The 21,574-nt window shown below is 37.7% G+C and overlaps 1 protein-coding gene across 1 annotated transcript in view; it reads right to left on the bottom strand.

The window, feature by feature from the left end:
• The window catches only part of LOC143746091 (uncharacterized), a 606,033-nt gene that overhangs the window by 328,759 nt on the left and 255,700 nt on the right, over positions 1-21,574 (bottom strand). The window lies entirely within an intron of this gene.

Raw genomic sequence — 21,574 nt, 5'->3', positions numbered from 1 at the left:
ATTATTCAATCACTTAATTATCTCATTAACTCCAACACTGATATGTGTTACATTTAACAGCCTGTAGTGTGCACACTGAGCAGTGTTCATTTCATCTGGGCAAACCCATGTGGGGCCTACATGGAAACCATGGACAAAACTGGCTGGGTCCCAGTTAGATAGCCCAGGTCAATCCCATGTGGGCCCCACATGGCTGTGCTGGCTGGGACCACTTGGAGAGCAGAGATAGTGATGTTTCAGGGGATACCCGGGAAATGCTCAGAGGTGAGATAGGAGTTGAGAAAAGCAATGTTCATTTCCAGCGAATTTAGTAAGACTTTGTAAACTTTAATTGTAATTTAAATACCTTTTCTCAATTATCAGGACTACGAAACTTTGGGAGATTATTTTTGAATGTCTGTTCTTTGAAATTAGCAATAAATAAATAAATAATTCAAAATCTATTATTTCATTGTTTTTCCAGATAATCGGCCCATATCTTAAAATGGAACGTTGCGACTTCCGACACATTTAGCCAGATCGGGTCACATATGGTTTCCATGGTGACGCGTCAATTTGCTCGTCACACCCTGGTCACACCGCAGCCACAATAGCGATCTGTTTTTATTTAATTTTTCCTTTTTTATTCAAAATTTCACAAATTTATTAGCTATAGCAGGAAATATCTGATATTCCGATTGTCAAATATGTGTGAGTGGATGTGTTTTGTTGTTTAAACACCTTTATAATGATTGTGTTAGTTGAGCTATGCGCCATGGGCAGTGCAATGTTAGTTTGTGCCGCAGTTCACAGAATCAGATCTGTTGAATTTACAACACGTGAATTCATCCACTTCTCCCAAAATACATGAAAGTAAGTTGCCAGTGAGTTGGGAGAAGAATAGTGTAAACTTGAAAGTTACATACACAAGTGTATCTGATATGAATAATACGTGTTGTCTAGTTATAATGGAAATTATTATTATTGCCGCTTCCATAGACATAAGTGTCTATTTTACGAATTCTAAATGTATTGATTTTTTAGTAGCCTAACTAACTTATGTGAATTTAATGTCTGAAACCTAAAATAAATATTATGTGGTCAAAAACACTGAATATTTGTGATGTATGACAAGCGCTGAGCGCGTCCGTCTCTAGCTCATAAAAGATGTGTGTAAGTTAGATACTACAAAACAGGCTCATTGCAGATATCTAAATCAGAGAATATCATGCTCGACCGGTTGGCGGGTGGATGATTTATTTTTAACAGCAGATTCGGGTGACGTTAGAGCTGATCTGCACATCTCTAGTGCATGAGCCTAGAGCCCCCTTTAAAGTTCAGGTAACTTACAAGTCAATGCTCAGACTTTTCTTTGTTTAATTTGCACACTGAACATGGGTTGAAGCTCTTAATTTTGAACTTTCAAAGCGCACCAGATTAATGATTTTATCTTTAAAATGTACATAATTTTCTAACGGGGGATCATCGCATGCAAACACAATTGCATTATTATTTTTATTTACTTACAAAGTCAAAGTCTTATTTCATGCAATGTGATAATATAATTGCACTTTCATTTTAACAGTTAAACTTAAAGCCTAGTTTATTAACATTTTTGGGGGGCGATTGGGGACAGGTGGTGCTTGGAACCCTTCCCTACCTCCAAAGTGGGGAATGGCAGAAAAAGTTTGAGAAACACTGATTTAGTCCATTTTGACCCAGGCCATTTTCACCCAGGCCTATAGTGAGTAGTGAGTGATTTTCATTCTAGCAGTTCATCCAGTAAGCAGCCTGAGGAAAGCTTTGAGTGAAAGCTTCTCAACCAATCAGCAGCTTCTACCCCACGTGTGACTTAAGGGTCGTATTTTGGGTATTTTTACCCCCCGCGTCTTTAAAATTTGAACACTTTATTCTCTATGAGTGTACACACAACGGCAGCGCCATTTGCGTCTGTCTGCGGCGCCCAGCAAAGGCTCAGGACCTTGTTCGAAATCCTGCCGCGCCACAGAGCGCTGTTTGTCTTATATTAAATTTAAATGTATTTGTCTCAAATCCTTGTTAATGTATATACTGACTTCACCCTGTGCTGCAATATACATTTAGTTTTATATTCATTTGCAGAAATTAGCTGCTTGAATGAAAATTGCTGATGTTATCGGATTTTCAGCTGATATTCTCAATTCATTCAGTTAACGGACGCTCTGAGGTAAAGTGTTCAGACTGCAAAGTCAGCAACGATTGTATTTAATTGTACAGTACAATCATAACATAGTTCAGACATTATCTTAATTCCATAATGTCCTTAAACATAACAGTATTGCTGGCCATAAACTGAGAAAGTGCGCGTCCAGTGTGCGATACCTCGAGTTGTCCAAGGCGCGACGCATCACGCAGCACAGCGCTGCGCTTCTTGTCCAGTGTGCGACCCCCCAGTTAGGCTAACGTTACTGCACTGAACTGAGGACAGCGACATAAGAGCCACACAGGTAGGTGAAAAGTGCTGAAACGGAGATGAAGGGGAACCCGTTTTTTTTGTTTTTGTTTTTTGCTTATTTTAACTGGCCCATCCAGTTTTCTGGAGCCCCACCTACAATCAAATTCCTGGCGCCGCTTGTGCATTTGACTAGCCCTGGCATAGATCATTTATTGTAGCCTATTCCTTTTTATTTTTATTTATTGTAGTCTCGACCCCTACACAGTAGACAACGGAATGCGGTGTGCACCCAAGACGTCAAATTTCAACGCTGCAGGCTTCTATAGAAGTCTATCGTACTACCCTGCACGTTGAAAAATGACGCCAAAGGTATACCCAGCGCGTTAAAAAGTGACGCCAAGTGGTCCTAGCCAAGTGTCCATATGTGACGAGTTGGGGAGTGAGACTGTGTTGTCTGGTAACCAGGAGCCATCAGGTCTTTTAGTGGTGTGGCTCTTCCTCAAGACATCCGTCAAGCATCCACCCTTCTCTCATTGTAATGAAGACTATCTTATATTCTGGTGGAAAGGGAGCAGTCACAAGACACCCGGTCAGAGACGTATATCTCTTAAATGGGTGGAAATTTGCAATCAGGTCTTTTAGCTCTTCTTCAAGACATACCTATCGTTTGTTGAACTGTTGTATAAAATCAATGTCACATTTGAAATCTTGTGGATATTCGTATAATGTGATCAACATTAAACACAGGAGCTCACAAAGGGCATATTTTTTTGTTGAAGAGAGTTTGAATCTTAAATCGATCTCAATGCACAGAGATCTGTCTGTGTCTATATGTTCTTTGTGCTAGTAAGTGCTAAATCTCCACTTTTACGAAGGTACATTGTCGAGAACGGCAGTATAGCGCGATTTGCCATGGCAGTGTAATCTGCACTCTATCACACACGCTGCTTGTGTGAATGCATCAGCTCCGACCGCAAAAGATGACGTCATTTGATCGGATGTCACGTAGCCTATTTATATTTATGGCATTTTACTGGCTAGAAATACAAAATTCAGCATTTTGTTGGCGTACCCTCTTCTGTCACCTCACGTACCCCAGTTTGAGAACCACTGCCTTAACCTATCTTTATAAAGCGACATTGGGTGTTGGAAAGGCTATATAAATACAAATCATTATTATTAATATTATTAATAACCACCCAAACACAATACAAACTGCAGGATACCAGTGCTCTGTGAAAAAGTCAGTAATTATTTAATGCCAGTATCTGTCCCCGTTGTTTTAAAAAGTAAGAATGGAAAGCACAATAAGGCATTAGGCAAGGCAAAGCAGGCAAGGCAAGGCAAGTTTATTTATATAGCACATTTCATACACGGTGGTAATTCAAAGTGCTTTACATAGAATAAATTAAAATAATCAAAGTACTTAAAACAGTTTTGAATAAAAAATAAATCAATAAAAAAAATACAGCACAAACAGTTGGACGAACAGTGGCACAGTGCTCATTCAGTAAATGCACAGCTAAACAGAAGTGTTTTGACTTTGAATTTGAATGTGACTACTGTAGGAGCACATCGGATCTCTTCTGGAAGCTGGTCCAGCATAATAGCTAAAAGCAGACTCGCCATGCTTAGAGTGAACCCTTGGTATTTCTAGCTGATGTGATCCTAATGATCTGAGTGATCTGTTGGGTTTATATTCACTGAGCATATCTGCAATGTATTGAGGTCCTAGGCCATTTAGTGATTTATATACCAGTAATAATTCTTTAAAATCAATCCTATATGTAACTGGGAGCCAGTGTAAAGACCTGAGGACTGGTGTGATGTGTTCATATGTTCTGGTTCTGCTCAGCGTTCTGTATGAGCTGGAACTGTCTTATGGTCTTTTTGGGAAGGCCAGTGAGGAGTCCATTACAAAAATCCACCCTACTGGTGATGAAAGCATGCACAAGTTTCACTAAGTCTTGACTGGAAACAAAGCATCTGACTCTTGCAATATTTTTCAGGTGATAGTATGCTGATTTAGTTATTGCTTTGACATGTCTACTGAAACTAAGGTCTGACTCTAGAGACACACCCAGATTCCTGACATGATTTTTAGTTGTTTGACCCCTAGACTGAAGGTATGCGTTCACCTTGAGAACTTCATCTTTGTTTCCAAATGCAATGACTTCAGTTTTGTCTTTGTTTAACTGAAGAAAGTTTTGGCACATCCAACTGTTTACTTCATCAATGCATTGGCACAGAGAGTTAATGGGGCTGTAATCGTTAGGCGTTAGGGATAAGTAGAGCTGTGTGTCGTCTGCATAGCTGTGGTAAGCGATTCGGTTCTTTCTCATTATTTGGCTCATTGGGAGCATGTACAGGTTGAATAGGAGTGGCGCAAGAATTGAGCCTTGAGGGACTCTGCATGTCATGGATGTCCACTCAGACTTATGATCTCCAATACTCACATAATAACCTCTGCCTCCTAAGTATGACCTGAACCATTTTAGGGCTATCCCGGAAAGCCCGACCCAGTTTTCCAGCCTGTCAAGAAGTATTTTGTGATCGACAGTGTCAAATGCAGCACTGAGGTCGAGTAGTACCAGCACTGATAATTTGCTTGTATCAGTATTTAAGCGAATATCGTTTATTATCTTTATGAGAGCTGTCTCTGTGCTGTGTGCGGTCGGAAACCAGATTGAAAATTGTCAAAGTATCCATTCGAGCTTAAGAATTTGTTCAACTGATGGAAAACAACTTTTTCAATGATCTTGCCTATGAAAGGAAGATTTGAGATCGGTCTATAGTTGTTTAATATCGTCTTATCCAGATTGCTCTTTTTTCAGGAGGGGCTTGACAACTGCAGTTTTCAGGGAGTTTGGAAAACTCCCAGAGAGAAGTGAGGCATTTACCACTTCTAGGAGATCTGCTTCTAAACAGTTAAACACACTTTTGATGAAAGATGTGGGAAGTGCGTCAAGGGTGCAGGTTGATGTTTTAAGGTGCTGTACAGTATCTTCCAAAATTTTGCCATCAATTTATTCGAAATCATTAGCATGAGCGCATCCAGCTAGCCAGGCCTTTCTCGTGTACCAGCTACGAGAGTATCGTAATGTAATGTACTTATGATATTCAGTGGCATTTGAGTTCATTTCTGCTGTCATTTTTCTCTCAACCCGGGGAATTACAATACAGTCGAGTCTGCCTTATTTTATATATTCATACTCCATATTTTCTGTCTCTTTCTGAGATGACTGTGATCGGCTCCAGTCCAGATGATCCAGTGAAAAACCTTACAAGTGTTCACACTGCGACAAGAGATTCAGTCGATCATCATCTCTGAAAAAACATGAGAGGATCCACACTGGAGAAAAACCTTACAAGTGTTCACACTGGGAAGAAGCGGCTGAGGCTTTCACTCTGAAATCACATAAGCTTCTCATTCTGAAGAAAGAGCATTTAACTGTCATCAGTGCGGTAAACAGTTTCAGTGAGCTTCAGTCCTGAAGAAACATCGGAAGATTCACATTCATTTGAAATATTACAGCAGAAAGACATGGCGGTGTGTGTTTCAGTGCAGCAAGTCCTTTCCTACAGAAGATGAACTGAAAGACCACCAGAAGATTCTCACTGGAGAAGAAGGCCATAACACTTTTAAGAGAGATGTGAATCTGATATTCATTTTTGACTCCTTCTTCATTTTTTTTTCATTAGAACATCTAGTTTATCTTCCACTTCTACTCTACCAAATGCAAGATATACTTCCATGTATTTTTGAAACTGGACACTTCTCTTCTTCTCTTGAGATGCTTTAGCTCTTATAAGTCAGTAAAGAAAAAGATCTGTCTCCTTCAGTTTTACTTAATGTTTGTATTTACTTCATGTAATGATTGATTAAACTCTACTCATTTTATCAACATCTCATTGCTATTGTCCATTTTCTTATTTTCTGCTTGAATTAGGAATAATTTTAGTTCTGAAAGTCATGAACTAGCCTTATATGTTTGCTTTTTGAGCTTTCCATGTTTTAAATTTCTCAATAGAGCTTTTGCCTAATTATATTTCACCAGTTTTGGGGAGTAACGGAATACATGTACCGGCGTTACGTATTCAGAATACAAATTATGAGTAACTGTATTCCGTTACAGTTACAATTTAAATAGTTGGTATTTAGAATACAGTTACATTGTTGAAATCAATGGATTACATGAAAATACTTCTCTGTTTCATGAGTTTATTCACTCTCTAAATAAATTAAGGCAACTCCATGCATTTCCCAGAAGCCCCAATATGAAAACGAAAAAATGCGCGGTTTGCGTGATAAGTCACAATGGAGTCGGAAGAGGAGCAGCAGGAGCTAGAGGTAGAGATGGAGCTGGAACAACAGAGCCAGGGCTAGAATGCGTTTCTATCTTGGAAATTCAAACAGCATTTCACATTAAAGAAAGAGAAGGGAGAACAAATATAACTGTGCAGTGCAACCTCTGCTTGCAAGCAACCATCCTCCTTTCAACGTCCAAAGACTCCACCTCCAACCTGAAGAAGCATCTTAAAGTTTTTTTTTTTTTTTTATTAGCCAGGGGTAGTTGTTTACTGGTCATCTTGCTATTTTATAGTTGTATCAGGTAGGCTACTAGCTACAGGGCTGAAACGATATACAATATGAAACCGAAATCACGACGCTCAGAAACACGAACCTGTGTCGCGTGTGAGAAGGCAGAATCACGACACACCCCTTCCAACTCCCAGAGTTATCCTTCCTGTTCAGATCCTTTAAATTAGTATTATTTGAAGTTAACATTATAAAATTCGTAGACCTACACCACAAAACTAGTTGAGGAATAATTATTTAAAATTGAGCAATTCCAGTGTTATGGACAAAATGCATTTAATACAAATATATTGAAATGTCTGTTTATATATCCATACTCCCTTAATAAAGGAGTCCAGACATTAGAAAAATATCTGTCTACACATGCGTTTTATATTTAATATGAGGGAAATAAACATGCGTGTATATTTATTTAACAATATTTAACATTTAGGCCAAATATTTTTTAGTACTTCTGTGAATTAGGCTACACTGCGCAAACTAAAAGTAATACCCACCGGATGAAGAAGGGTTGGCTCTCCACAGTACATAAAATATTCATTTTATTTTATTTTTCTTGTTCGCATTTATGAGGAAAAAACAATGTTACGGACGTGACCACTCTGAAAGCGGCACTTAAAGACTGCTTCAAAACTTTCACAGAGGCATCAAACAGATGCACAAAGCCTTTCTTTAAAGTGAATTTCGATTTGTATTAATTGTATCTTGATTTTAATCAATGTTTCATCAGTTGGATTGTATTCGGTTGGATTGGTTCCATATGATATAATTAAATCTAGTGTATGATTTAGACGATGAGTGGGACCACTGATGTTTTGCGTGACCCCAAAGGAGTTTAATAAATCTGTAAACGCAGCCCCTAACGCATCATTTGTGTTATCTACATGCATGATAAAATCTCCAACAATTATTGCTTTATCGAAATTGACCAATAGATCTGAAAGAAAGTCTGCAAACTATTTGAGGAAATCAGCATAGGGCCCTGGAGGTCTATATACAGTAGCCAAGGCTAGAGATAATAGGGATTTCTTTCTTACATCTAAGACCGTAACATTTAGCACAAGTACCTCAAACGAATTAAACCTGTGACCTGTTTTCTGAGTAACATTTAGAATATCTCTATAGATTGTTGCAACACCGCCGGCACGACCGATCAGACGGGGCTCATGCTTATAACAGGAGCCTGGTGGAGTAGACTCATTTAGACCGAAATAATAATTTGGTTTAAGCCAGGTTTCAGTAAGGCAAAGTACATTGAAACTATTATCTGTGACTATTTCATTTACAATAACTGCCTTAGGTGTGAGCGATCTAATGTTTAGAAGACCTAGCTTTAGAAATTGTTTTTGTTCACTGATATTGAGATTTTCTGGTTTAATTACAATAAGATTTTTCCTAGATCCTACAGTAGATTTATTGTTTGGCCTCACTAAACGAGGAATAGACAGTTTCTATATAATGTTCTACACTACTTATATCAATTAAGTTGGGACAGCAAAGACTGTGATTTGGACTTTGACTTACTAGTCATATGGTGTGTAACGTCTTGGAGATGTTGTCCGACAGAACAGCCGCTCCTATTCTGCTGGGGTGCAGGCCATCAGCACGGTAGAGCCTAAGTCGCTCCCAGAACAGATTCCAATTATTTACAAAGAGCAGTTTCTGTTCATTACACAATGACATTAACCATTCATTTAGTGCAAATAATCTACTGAACCTTTCCTGTCCTTGTCGGTACGTGGGAAGCGGTCCAGACACGATGATCGTTGCTTCAGGCTGCGTACCGTCTCGATCAGGCTCCTGTAGTCCTTCTTCAGAACCTCCATCTGCCGCAGCCTGATGTCGATAAATGAACCGAAACTTAGCGTATAAGGTAGGCTATAGCCTACTTGCCTCACAGAAATGTCTACTTTTAAACAGAACAATTCAAAACGAAAGAAAAAAGACTGCTCTCTGTTTTTGTATTTTTCTCTGCTCTCCATTTCTCTCCGGCACGTTCACTAGGCTGCTGCGAAGATCCCGAGTCAGTATCGTCAACTTCATCTTTGCAGCCGACACTAACATACACTGTAAAAAAAAATTAGTAAAAAAACGGTCAATGACTGGCAGCTGCGGCTGCCAAACAAAAACCGTAAAAATAAAGTAAAATATCGTAATTTAAATGAAATGCAAAAAACTTTTACAGAAATTTTCCTTAAATTTTTTACAGAAAAACACTGTTATTTTACAACTATTTCCTGAATTATTACGATCAAACACCTTCATTGTAAAAAAATCCCATAAAAAAAACAGTCAAATGACTGTCAGCAACGGCTGCCATACAAAAACCATAAAATTAATGTCAAATATCTTAATTTAAATAAGTGCAAAATACTTTTACAGAAATCTTCATTAATCTGTTTTAACAGAAACACACAGTTAAAACACAGTTATTTCACATTTATTTTCTGATTTATTTACTGAAAAACATGCAGTTAATTACATGCATGATTTGCTTTGACTATATACGTCACTACATCAGCAACTACACAGTTACTGTCAGTTAAATAAAGAAACATGCAGCATTTCATCAGTGTTTATTTGCTCATCCTGGACTGAAGCTCAGGCTCTACTCTTCAACACAATGGTGACACACGAAACGCACCATACAGAAACACTTTAAACCCCAACAGAACATTAAACACTACCAGATCTCTCAGGATCGCAGCATCTTCACTTATTACAATCCAGACTTTATTTCTTTCATACTAACATTATTGAGAATTAACAGAGGTTTAGAAGTTGAAGCTTTATTGAAAAGAATAAAGTTTGATGTCACCATGATGGAGATCAGTATTTGCTTTAGTTGGGCTCTTGAACTTTTAGTGTTGAACTTTAATGTTTCTCTGGCTGCATTAACTGTGTGTCTCTGATGCATATTTAGTATCGTAAGAGTCTAAGAGAAACTCAGGTCAGATAATGTTGGTCGCTTAGTAGTGAGTATAGTCATCATGTAGAGTCTGGCTCCATTGATACCATCTGAAGTACAATATCTGATTATGTCATTAAATATTAGTTATTCATTTTGCATGACAAGGCTTCTATAAAACATTCTCCAGTGCTGTGATACTCAGATTTTATGAAGTCATTATACAGAAAATATTTGACAGGATCATTTAGACTCACTCAGATATCAAGAATCAGCGTATGAATCACAACAATGGTGACAATGAAAAAAAAAACTTTTTTGGTTGTCACCATTGTTGAGATTCATATGTTGATTCTTGATGTCTCTATACAACTAAAAAAACCACAAAGCTTTTGTTGTGTAGTATATATATATATTTTTTTAAATGCAGGTTGTTATAATACTGATACCACAATATTCAAGGGTCATGTGATAAATTATGACATTAATTAAAAACTTTGTATAAAGCTAAATTCCACCTGCATACTTTGTAATCTAAGCTATCATATACAGAGATTTGAATGTCATATCAGTGAATCAGATCATCATATGATGACTATAACATCATCAATTAATGATCAAGATCATCTGATATTTTCTCCAGCATTTATGACAAACGTGTATTAAATACACAGTCAAAGCAGCCAGAGAAAAGCATAAATTTAATCTCACGGGTCATGACCCCAACTAAAGCAGACACTGATCCCAATCATGGTGACATCAAACTTATTTTAAAGTTTTTTACACTTTACTTAAATTAGCATATTTTACTTTAATTTTATGGTTTTTGTTTGGCAGCCTTAGCTGCCAGTCATTTGACCCTTTTTTTACGATTTTTTTACAATGAAGGTATTTGATCATAATAATGCAGGAAATACCTGTAAAATAACAGTGTTTTTTCGGTTTATTTAAATTAGCATATTTTACTTTAATTTTATGGTTTTTATTTGGCAGCCGTAGCTGCCAGTCATTTGACCATTTTTTTACGATTTTGTTTTACAATGAAGGTATATGATCGTGATTATTCAGGAAATACCTGTAAAATAACAGTGTTTTTCAGTTTATTTAATTTAGGATGTTTTACAGTTTTTTGTGGAGCTGACAGTCATTTGACGATTTTATCATTTAACTGTTTTGTTTCTGTTAAATTTAGGGCTGGGCGATATATCGCACGATATTGTTATGCGCATCTCGTCAGTAAAGCCGGTTCCTTGATTAGTAGTAAATCGCCTTCACCTGCTTTCAGATGGAGCGGCATTTACTACAAAGAGCCGTAGTTAACTGACAAGCTGAGCCATATCGCATTAATATCGCGGACGTATCGCCAGCGATATTTAATGCGATATGGCTCAGCTTGTCAGTTAACTACGGCTCTTTGTACACAGCAAAAACTCCAGTGTTAAATTAACACTCCTGCGAGTGTATATGAGTCCACTCAAGAGTGTTGAAGTTAATGAGATAATTAAGTGATTAATTGAGTGATGATTGAGCATTATTGAAGACACCTGATGTTAACAAGCAGAATCACTGAAGGAGAAATACTCAAATTGTAAGCCACCGTTATGGCGATCAATGTTTGCTTTAGTTGGGCTCTTGACCCTTATATTATTTACTTTAGACTTTGTTTGGCTGTTGTATCTGAGTTATAACTGCCAGATGAACAAAGAAAAAAAGTGATCTGATGGTTGGTTATATTATGACAATCATCATTTGAACTTTATGTTTTCGTTTTATGTTGTTTGTTACGACATAACTGTGATTCTGCACAAATATCCAGAATTTTAGTTATAATATAAAGGATTTCTTAAAAGTTTTTTTCTAAAAAAAATAAAATCTTTGTTTTAGGCACACACACACTTCAAGATTCAGTCTATGCATCTCAACAATGGTGACGAGAAGAACATTCAATTAGGAAAAGTAAATTACATAGACAATTCAGATCATAATTTATTCATATCGCAATGCATGATGGGAGCCATTAATGAGCTGTGATTGGTGGCAGCCACTGCAACATGCTTTATTATTGTCACCATTGTTGAGATTCACAGGCTGATTATTGATGACTGTGTTTCTAAATAAATTTATTTAAAAGTGTTTTGATCAGAACAATGTTTATTAAATATTTTAAATTATAAGAAACATACCTATATTCATATATGCTCCAAAATCACAAAGTTGTTGCCAATAAGTTAAACCAAACTATCTCAATAAGATTCATGTTCAGATCACAGCATGATTATGCCAGAACACAACCAACACTATCAGATCACACTTTTCTTTGTTCATTTGACTGTTATAATTAAATAAAAGCAGACAAACAAATTTAAATTTAATGTTTAAAGGTTAAGAGCCCAACTAAAGCAAACAGTTATCGCCATAACGGTGGCTTAAAATTTGTGATTTTCGCCTTCAATGATTCTGCTTGTTAACATCAGGTGTCTTCAATAATGCTCAAACATCACTAAATTAATCACTTAATTATCTCATTAACTTTAACACTCTTGATTGTTAATTTAACACTGGAGTTTGTGCTGTGTAGTAAATGCCGCTCCATCTGAAAGCAGGTGAAGGTGATTTACTACTAATCAAGGAACCGGCTTTACTGAGGAGATGCGCATAACAATATCGTGCGATATATCGCCCAGCCCTATGATTTACTACTAATCAAGGAATCGGCTTTACTGAGGAGATGCGCATAACAATATCGTGCGATATATCGCCCAGCCCTACTCTTGAGTGATAATTTAACATTGGAGTTTGTGCTGTGTAGTAGGGCTGGGCGATATATCGCACGATATTGTTATGCGCATCTAATCAGTAAAGCCGGTTCCTTGATTAGTAGTAAATCGCCCTCACCTGCTTTCAGATTGAGCGGCATTTACTCTACAGCACAAACTCCAGTGTTAAATTAACACTCAAGAGTGTTAAAGTTAATGAGATAGTTAAGTGATTAATTTAGTGACGTTTGAGCATTATTGAAGACACCTGATGTTAACAAGCAGAATCACTGAAGGAGAAAATCACAAATTGTAAGCCACCGTTATGGACCGTTATATCTCAATGGAGCAGGACTCTACATGATGACTTTTCTCACTACAAAGTGACCAACATTATCTGATCTGAGTGTCTCTTAGACTCTTACCATAACAAATATGCATCAGAGACACACAGTTAATGCAGCCTGAAAAACATTAAAGTTCAACATTAAAAGTTCAAGAGCGTGTTTGCACGTTCGATATAGACGTTCATGGACCCTCTTCGTACAAGGTTAAAAACTAGTTCAAATGTGGCCATTGTGGACATATTTTCAACATCATTTATGGCCTCATTTATATATAATTTATACTGTTTTTGGACCAAATAAACACTCTCAGGATGCATTAAATAAAACTAATGTTTATTTCAATTTAAATGCAGACAGTTTGTGTTTGTCAGACATCTACAGAAGATCTTAGTGAGAATTAACAAAGGTTTAGAAGTTGATATTTGTTTCATTTTAAGTCACCACCATTGTGGTGACCAGTGTTTGCTTTAGTTGTGCTCTTGGTCCACTCTTTTATTTTGTGTGTTAGCTTTCTTTGGCTGCTGCAACTGTGTGTTTGTAAAACACAATTGTTGTCGCAGAAAAGCCAAGAAAAGTAAGATCATACATGATATAATTATCAAAAAATGAGTATCTAATGTAGTGTTTAAAATGTTGTGTTTAAATTCAGCATTTATAACCATCAACCTTGTGAAACTGCAATATTATCACCAATAGCGTTAAACTGATCACTTTCTTGGAGGTTTATAATAATCATGATTTTTTGAGCAAAAGTGTCATGTAGTCACACACAAACATCAAGATTTTGGATATGAATCACAACAATGATGAGAATTAAAACAAAAAAGCTTGGGAATCAAGGATGGGTTTTGTACTATGAAAGCTACCCATCATGCATTGCAGCATGAAGCTTTTTTTTATTGCCACCAAATGCTAAACATCGGACAGGAGGTAAAATGTGTAATTTAATTAGTTACTAATCAAATTAAAAGGAAATTGCTTTACATTGATAAAGTAATCCAAATAAAGTAGTCACAACCACATTTATAATGGGAAACTTATAACAGTAAGCAATTACATTTCCAAAGTACCCTTCCTAACGCTGAATGTATGTGAGATTCAACACATTCTTTCTGTTGTGTGACTGTGCGGAATTTCTTTGAATTGCCATGAATTTAATTCCACTTCCTGTCATTCCAATTCAAATTCAACTTCCTGTGGGGCGGAGTCAATTCAATTCAAATTCCAATTCATGAATTGAATGGAGGCGGATTCTGAAATTCTGAATTTTGCACAAGCCTGGTGCAAGGCATCAGCGTTCTCACAAGTTTGCGTTTTAAAGTTTTAAAGTTTGCGTAGAGAGAACTTAAGATTTTTCTGTTAGAACGGTGTCGTGTTAGCGGCCCCTAAGTTAATAACTAATGATCATTGCGATGGAAGTAAATCAATCAAAACTAACTTTAGCTGGAAAATAACTTTATTCTAGAGCTGTCATAAATCCAAAACAATCTGTTACTTAAATTTACTATTATCACTTCTTAACCTCTGTTAATTTTCAATAAGCACTTCTGTAGATGTCTATCAGAAATAAAGTAAACCTGGTTAGTAATAAGTGAAGCTGGTAATGCTGTTTGTGGAGTTGTTTAATCAGATCTTGAGAGATTTCTTGCTGTGCTGGCTGGGAAGTCAAGTCAAGTCATCTTCATTTATATAGAGCTTTTAACAATGTAGATTGTTCCAAAGCTGCTTTACAGTGTTTGCTTTAGTTGGGCTATTGACTTTTTAACATCAGATTTTCTCTGCTCACTTGTATCAGATTGTTATGTTGAGAACAGCAAGAGAAAATGCAATCAGATGCTATAAACTGATTGATGATTAGAATGCAATCATCATGTAGCGGCTTAACTCACTAATATTGTGTGTGTGTTTTATACAGGTGATATGTTATTCATTTTGTTTTATTGTTGTGATTCTACAGCAAGAGATCCAGCACATTTTTATCAGAACATCAAATGATTTTTAAAACATGATTTTCACATTTTGGGCTTCTGCGATTTTTACTCACACACAGACATCAAGAATCAGCATATGAATCGCTACAATGGTGACATGCTTCATGGTGCAATGCATTCTGGGAGCCATGGATACGTTTCGTATGATGCACCCAGAATGCATTGCACCATGAAGCATGTCACCATTGTTGAGATTCATATGCTGATTCTTGATGTCTGTGTGTGAGTAAAACCACAGAAGTCCAAAATGTGAAAATGGTGTTTTAAAAATCATTTGATGTTCTGATAAAAATGTGCTAAACCTCTTGCTGTAGAATCACAATAATAAAGCAAAAATGAATAACAAATCACACATATAAAGCTCACACACATTGATTTTATTCTTATCATCAATCAGTTTATAGCATCTGATTGCATTTTCTCTTGCTATTCTCAACATAACAATCAGATACAACTGAGCAGAGAAAAATTGATTCTAAAAAGTCAATATCCCAACTAAAGCAGACACTGATCACTATAATGGTGACATCAAACCAAACTATTATTTTCAATAAATAATCAACATCTTAACCTCTGTTAATTTTCAATAAGAACTTATGTAGACGTCTAACAGAAATAAAGTAAACCTGGCTGGTAATAAGTGAAGCTGGTAATGCTGTTTGTGGAGTTGTTTAATCAGATCTTGAGAGATTTCGTATATTTTATCTTCAGTTGATTTCATCTAAGGCTGTGGCTGGAAGTAGTTCTTGTGTTTCTCTTTTCTTCAGTGATTCTGCTTGTTAACAGCAGGTGTTCATCAATAATGCTCAATCATTATTCAATCACTTAATTATCTCATTAACTCCAACACTGATCAGTGTTACATTTAACAGCCGGTAGTGTGCACACTGAGCAGTGTTCATTTCATCTGGGCAAACCCATTTGGGGCCTACATGGAAACCGGGGACAAAACTGTCTGGTTCCCAGTTAGATAGCCCAGGTCAAACCCATGTGGGCCCCACATGGCTGTGCTGGCTGGGTTGACTTAAAACTTTCTGAAATACAGAAAGTATTCTCTCTGAGAAAACAAAGGAAATTAACATTTGAACTCCCCCTCATGCACTATTGAGACGAAGGTCTCACCTCCCTCATCCTAATCTACATTTCTCTCCCCCATTCTTCATCCTGGCAGAGATCTCCCAAACTCACACAAGAATCTAAATGGTTTAATGTGAATGACTATCATCAAGCTTTATACATGTTTGGTATTATTTGAAATGTCTCGGTGCGACTGGTACAAATCTCTCATTCCCAAAGAAGTAAATCAAAAGGTAATAAAGTTCTTAGGAAGTTTAGAAATATCTTCCACACTGGAGGGTGTGTCTTTGAGTTAACACCTTCGACCATTTGACTGAATGCTAATTTTCCACTGCTAGCAAATGGTGACTTACAGGTAAAATTCCACTATGGATGATGTTTAGATTTGAAATGAGGTCTGGGTATATAATGAAACGCAGCGAGAGCTCAGGGCCTTTTCTGTATCCGAGATCGAGCCTCACGCATTTCTTGTCGGGTAAACTTTTTCCTCTTTGTTCTAGAGCATTTGATGTTTTGCATTAATTATCTTTGAATTGGTTATGAAATTGTAATGATACATTTACCTGACATATTAAATTATGATATTTGATTATTCTAATTGACTTTGACATTATTTTCATTCAAGAGTTTAAAGGAATAGTAAAACATTCGCTCACATTTAATGATACACGGATATCATTAAAACCCTTTTCATTTATGGAGTCAGATGAAATAACGAGTTAATACATGAGAAAATGTATTGCATTTAACCAAAAATACTTTGGTGCGAGAAAAGACAGTAACACGCAAAGACCTTCACCGCTAATTCGAATACCGCCATTTTATAGAGTTAGACGGCCTTACATGTGTTAATATTTCAACTAATGTTAACAAATGAAACCTTATTGCAAATTTTGTGAATTAAAAAAATAGAGTGAATGTAAAAAGGTGAGCCAAAAAAAAAGGTATGGTCAAAACAAATGATCTGTGCATTAACCCTCTAGGCGCCACGGTCGAGTTTACTCGACAAGATGCGGCACTGAATAAAACGGCCGATTTTGTCAAATAGGGTGTCAAATTTCGTTCGACTTCTCCTGCACTAGATGGCCGTCCCTGACTCAAAAAAACGTCATGCTTCTATACAAAATCTTCGAGCTAGAGAGCATTGAATCAGTCGAACAAAAGCGGAGCTAGTGTGAGTGAGACATTTTATCAGAGCAATATTGTCAAAGTCAGCGAGTATTTGCATTAGATTATTATTATTATTATAATTATAATTATTATTATTATAATTATTATTATCTAATGGAATCAATAAAGCTTACCCGCAATGATGTGTTGGGTCTTTTATTCGCGGACCCTGATTCTGAAGGGGAATATTATAATCAACAGAATGTTTTAAAGGGACCATCAAAATAAAGTGAAACCGTGTATTGTAATCCAGGGGCGCGGCTAGAAAAGTTGGGTCCTATGAAAGAATATGAGGTTGGGCCCCCTACCCCACCCATTCCATTAATAACATCGATCTCTGGGGGCCCCAAAAGTGTGTGGGCCCTTAGAATCGTCCTAACTTTTCCCCCCTTAGCGGCACCCCTGTTGTAATCTTTTAAACTAAAGTTGCGGCTATCTCTTAATCCCAATCACACAATCGTTTGGCAATGCAGGCGTCTGCACGGGTCAATGTATAAACAACCCGCACCAGACCCAAGTTTTCAACTAACCTGCCCGCAACTCGGAGCCGCAAAAAAAGAAAAGAAAATATTGTACCAGACCCGCTTGCTGACCCGCATTTTTTATAAAAGTAGTAAATGCTTTTCGTAGAGTCATTGGGCCATAGACGTAGGAACTAAATCTTCATGCGCATGTAGAAAAGAACTTGCGCGTGTATAACCTGCCAGGACTCGCGGCTGTTATTTCTGCTTGCGATTTGTTAATTTGTGCACACAATACTATTTGTGGTGCTCGAGTTTGGGATTTGAGAGTTCTGCATGTTTACATTTTACCTGCGAGCTTTGTCACGGTGCTCACACTGTTGTAATTCACTTGCGCGCTGTGTATTTCCCACTTGTATTAGTAGGCTTAGGCTATTTTGCCACTTGGATGCCCAATTGAAGCTCTCACAAGCACAAAATTCAGGTATAGAATATGTTAATAAAGTCAGTTATTCAGCCAATAAAGTGTAGGCCTATGTATGTCATAGAAAATTGTGTCTAGTACTAAATTACAAAGGTTTAATTGGCATCTTTATTTCAAACGACCCGACCGATCACAACCCGAATATCATTAGAAATATTTTTGGATGACTCGTTTGGATCAACCCGCGCATCACTGGTCAAACAAACAAACAAACAAACTGCATGTGAAAATCGGACTGAACTTTGGTGTTGGTGTGAACATGAGTTAGTAGATACCAATCAACCCACAAAATGTCCTCTCGCTCATCGTGGCTGTTGGGAAATAACTTACACAGAAGAGACTTGTTTCTCAGCACATAAAGATAAACTACTTACTGTGATCTTAGACTGCGTTTACCCATATAGTGGTTTCTCCACTGTATGGATCTTCATGTTTAGCTTCAGGTGACTTTTAATGGAGAAAGTCTTTCCACACTGATCACACTTGTTTGGCTTATCTCTGCGGTGGATCCTCTCGTGTGTTTTCAGAGATATCGACTGACTGAATCTCTTGTCACAGTATGAACACTTGTAAGGTTTTTCTCCAGTGTGGATCCTCTCATGTCTTTTCAGATTTGATGACTGACTAAATCTCTTGTCACAGTGTGTGTAAGGTTTTTCTCCAGTGTGAATTCTCTTGTGCCGGTTTAAACAGTTTGCTGTAGTAAAAGTCTTCTCACACCTGTCCACAGCATTCAATCGACTTCCCCACACCTCTGAATGAGGAAGACGCTGCGGCCTGATTAAACACTCGTGCTCCCAGACGCGATTGGCCAAGCATAGTCACATGACCGGGGTTACGTTAGGTCGCGGGGCACACACGGTTTGTGTTTTACAAACTTTTCACTCTTGTGATCAATTGATTCTTTCAAGTTAAGCATATTATTGTGACTCTTTAGAACAACTTACTGGCTGCAGGGAATCAGTCGCTGCCATCAGGTTATGTTTAAAGAGGAAGTACTCCGCGCAAATACATCATTTAATATACAACTATATATATATATATATAGCAATTCATTATTACTATTATATACCATAATATACATTGAATGGATTAACAGATTTTAACCTGGGTTACACGTGTATTAAATTGTATGAAATAATCCCGAAAAAAGCACAAACACAAACACTGCAGAGATGGCAAGTACAGCAGCTGCTTGATTGGCTCCCTATTAAACATCGTGTAAATTTTAAAATATTGTTGATTACCTACAAAGCACTAAATGGTTTAGCTCCCCTGCACTTGAGCGAGCTCTTAACACATTATAGTCCTTCACGTCTATTGCGATCACAAAATTCTGGCCAGTTGATAATGGCGTCTACGCTAATATTAGTCTCTGATTATCCCGAGGTTTACCACAAACCGCCGAATCCAGGCCATATCCAGATCTGATGAAGGACCATCGCTTGGACACGACGACAACGCATCCCTGAAGTGCCAGCCTCATCAACCCTGTGAAGGCCTCATGGACACCTCAACAAACTCGTCTACATACCGGCGTGATGACTCCGACCCCAACCAGATGAACTGGATAAATATTGTGAAAGTTCTGATCCAATCTGACTTCTGACCGATAATGATGCCTGAATCATAATCATACACTGTTCTTTCATTGGCCAAAGGAGGACTGGCCCCCTGACTGAGCCTGGGTTCTCCCAAGGTTTTTTTCTCCATTCTGTCACCTGATGGAGTTTTGGTTCCTTGCCACTGTCACCTTTTTCGCCTTTCTTCGCCTTTGTCGCCATTGGCTTTTGGCTTGCTTAGTTGGGAACATTTTATTTTATTTTTAAAATAACTATGGTTACTCGGTGGATGAGATGAATTAGGAGGGAGGATGGCACCATCGTCTTCCTCGTCGTCTAGAAGATATGAGGATAATCCCTCATCTTCATCATCATCATCATCTTCCCCCGCTATACCCGCGAGGGGATCTCCATCTTGTTTGAGACGTTACCGGTCTGCCTCGTCTGTAAACCGTTGAGCAAGAATGACATAGCAGTGGCTGCAGCGAGTTATATACCAGGAGACGGGACTCCCTGATCGCTGTAGCGATTGGCCTGTCAGTCTGACAGACATGGGGCCCTATCTTGCACCCAGCGCAATTGACTTTGTACAGCGACGCATGTATCATTAGTATTTTACACTCGCGCAAAGCGGACTTTTCCCTCCACAGACGCACGCCAGCAAACTAGGGAATGAACTTGCGCTCCCTGGGCGGTTCAGCGCAAAAAAGGAGGCGCAAACAATCCCTGGTGTTATTTTGCAGTTCCAGAAAACAATTGCGCCACTGACCAGAAAAAACCTAGTCTAAAGTCAGTGGAGCGTTGCGCGTACATTCAGATGCTATTTTAAGCGCGCATGCTTGGCCATAATACAGAGTGTGAACAACGCGCATACACTGTAGATGATTCTCTCATCTACACAGATGCATTTTCCTTTTTGCAAATGATACATTATTATAAGAAAAAATATTAAAACACGAGGGAAATCATTGTTGTGTCCATGACGATGGGAAAAGTAGGCATAAAGCTTACACATTTACCCAAATTATTATATGCATGTTTAACCGAAGCTAATTTGGGTGGGTTTGTCCATCCCCAATGTCACTTCTCTTACTTTTACGGCCCTGACGAGAACATTGATCTCCTCGGCTGAGAACCGATTCTGAAGTGCGCCTGGTAAATGTGCCCTTATAATAGTATTGCGCCATGGAACAAGTGCACCTCGTTCATCATGCTCTTAAAGGGAATGTGATATAAAGCTCTTATTGGTTTGTTTCCCGTTACGCCCAAACCACACCTATGAATAATGAAGCTACTTCAGACCAACCCCTTTTAGATTTGCGTCGAGCACAAGAGTAATTTATCCCGCCGGTTAAATAGTCACAGCGCCGAGATCCGCCCACAAAGTTACTTGCGCTTTGCGCTTGACACTTGCGTTATAGATCGTTAAAATAGGGCCCATGGTGTAATTGGTGCTTCTATGGAAGTACAATAATGCCAAATTTTTTTGAAACAAAAAAGCTTGTTGAATTGCACTATTTGAACAAATATGCATTGCATTAACCCTGCCTGCATTTTAATGCATTATATTTTTAGGGCTTGCATTTTTATTGGCTGAAATTGAACATGGTTGTATATTTAAGCTGTTAATATTTTCAATTCAAAATATTTCACACACGTTTTCATTTTTAAAAATTCAATAATCCATATTCCCCTGTCAGATTTCACTTCCAAAATGTTCTTTCTGTTTAAAAATACAACCTATAATATTCAACAGACAATTTTCGGTCCATTTTATTTTGCTCTAAAAAATCTCTTTTTGACAA

This window comes from Siphateles boraxobius, unplaced genomic scaffold, assembly GCF_051911475.1.
Source record: "Siphateles boraxobius isolate OS27281-9 unplaced genomic scaffold, OSU_SipBor_1 21, whole genome shotgun sequence".
In the NCBI taxonomy this organism is placed as follows: Eukaryota; Metazoa; Chordata; class Actinopteri; order Cypriniformes; family Leuciscidae; genus Siphateles; species Siphateles boraxobius.
This window is presented reverse-complemented; position numbering and strand designations above follow the sequence as displayed.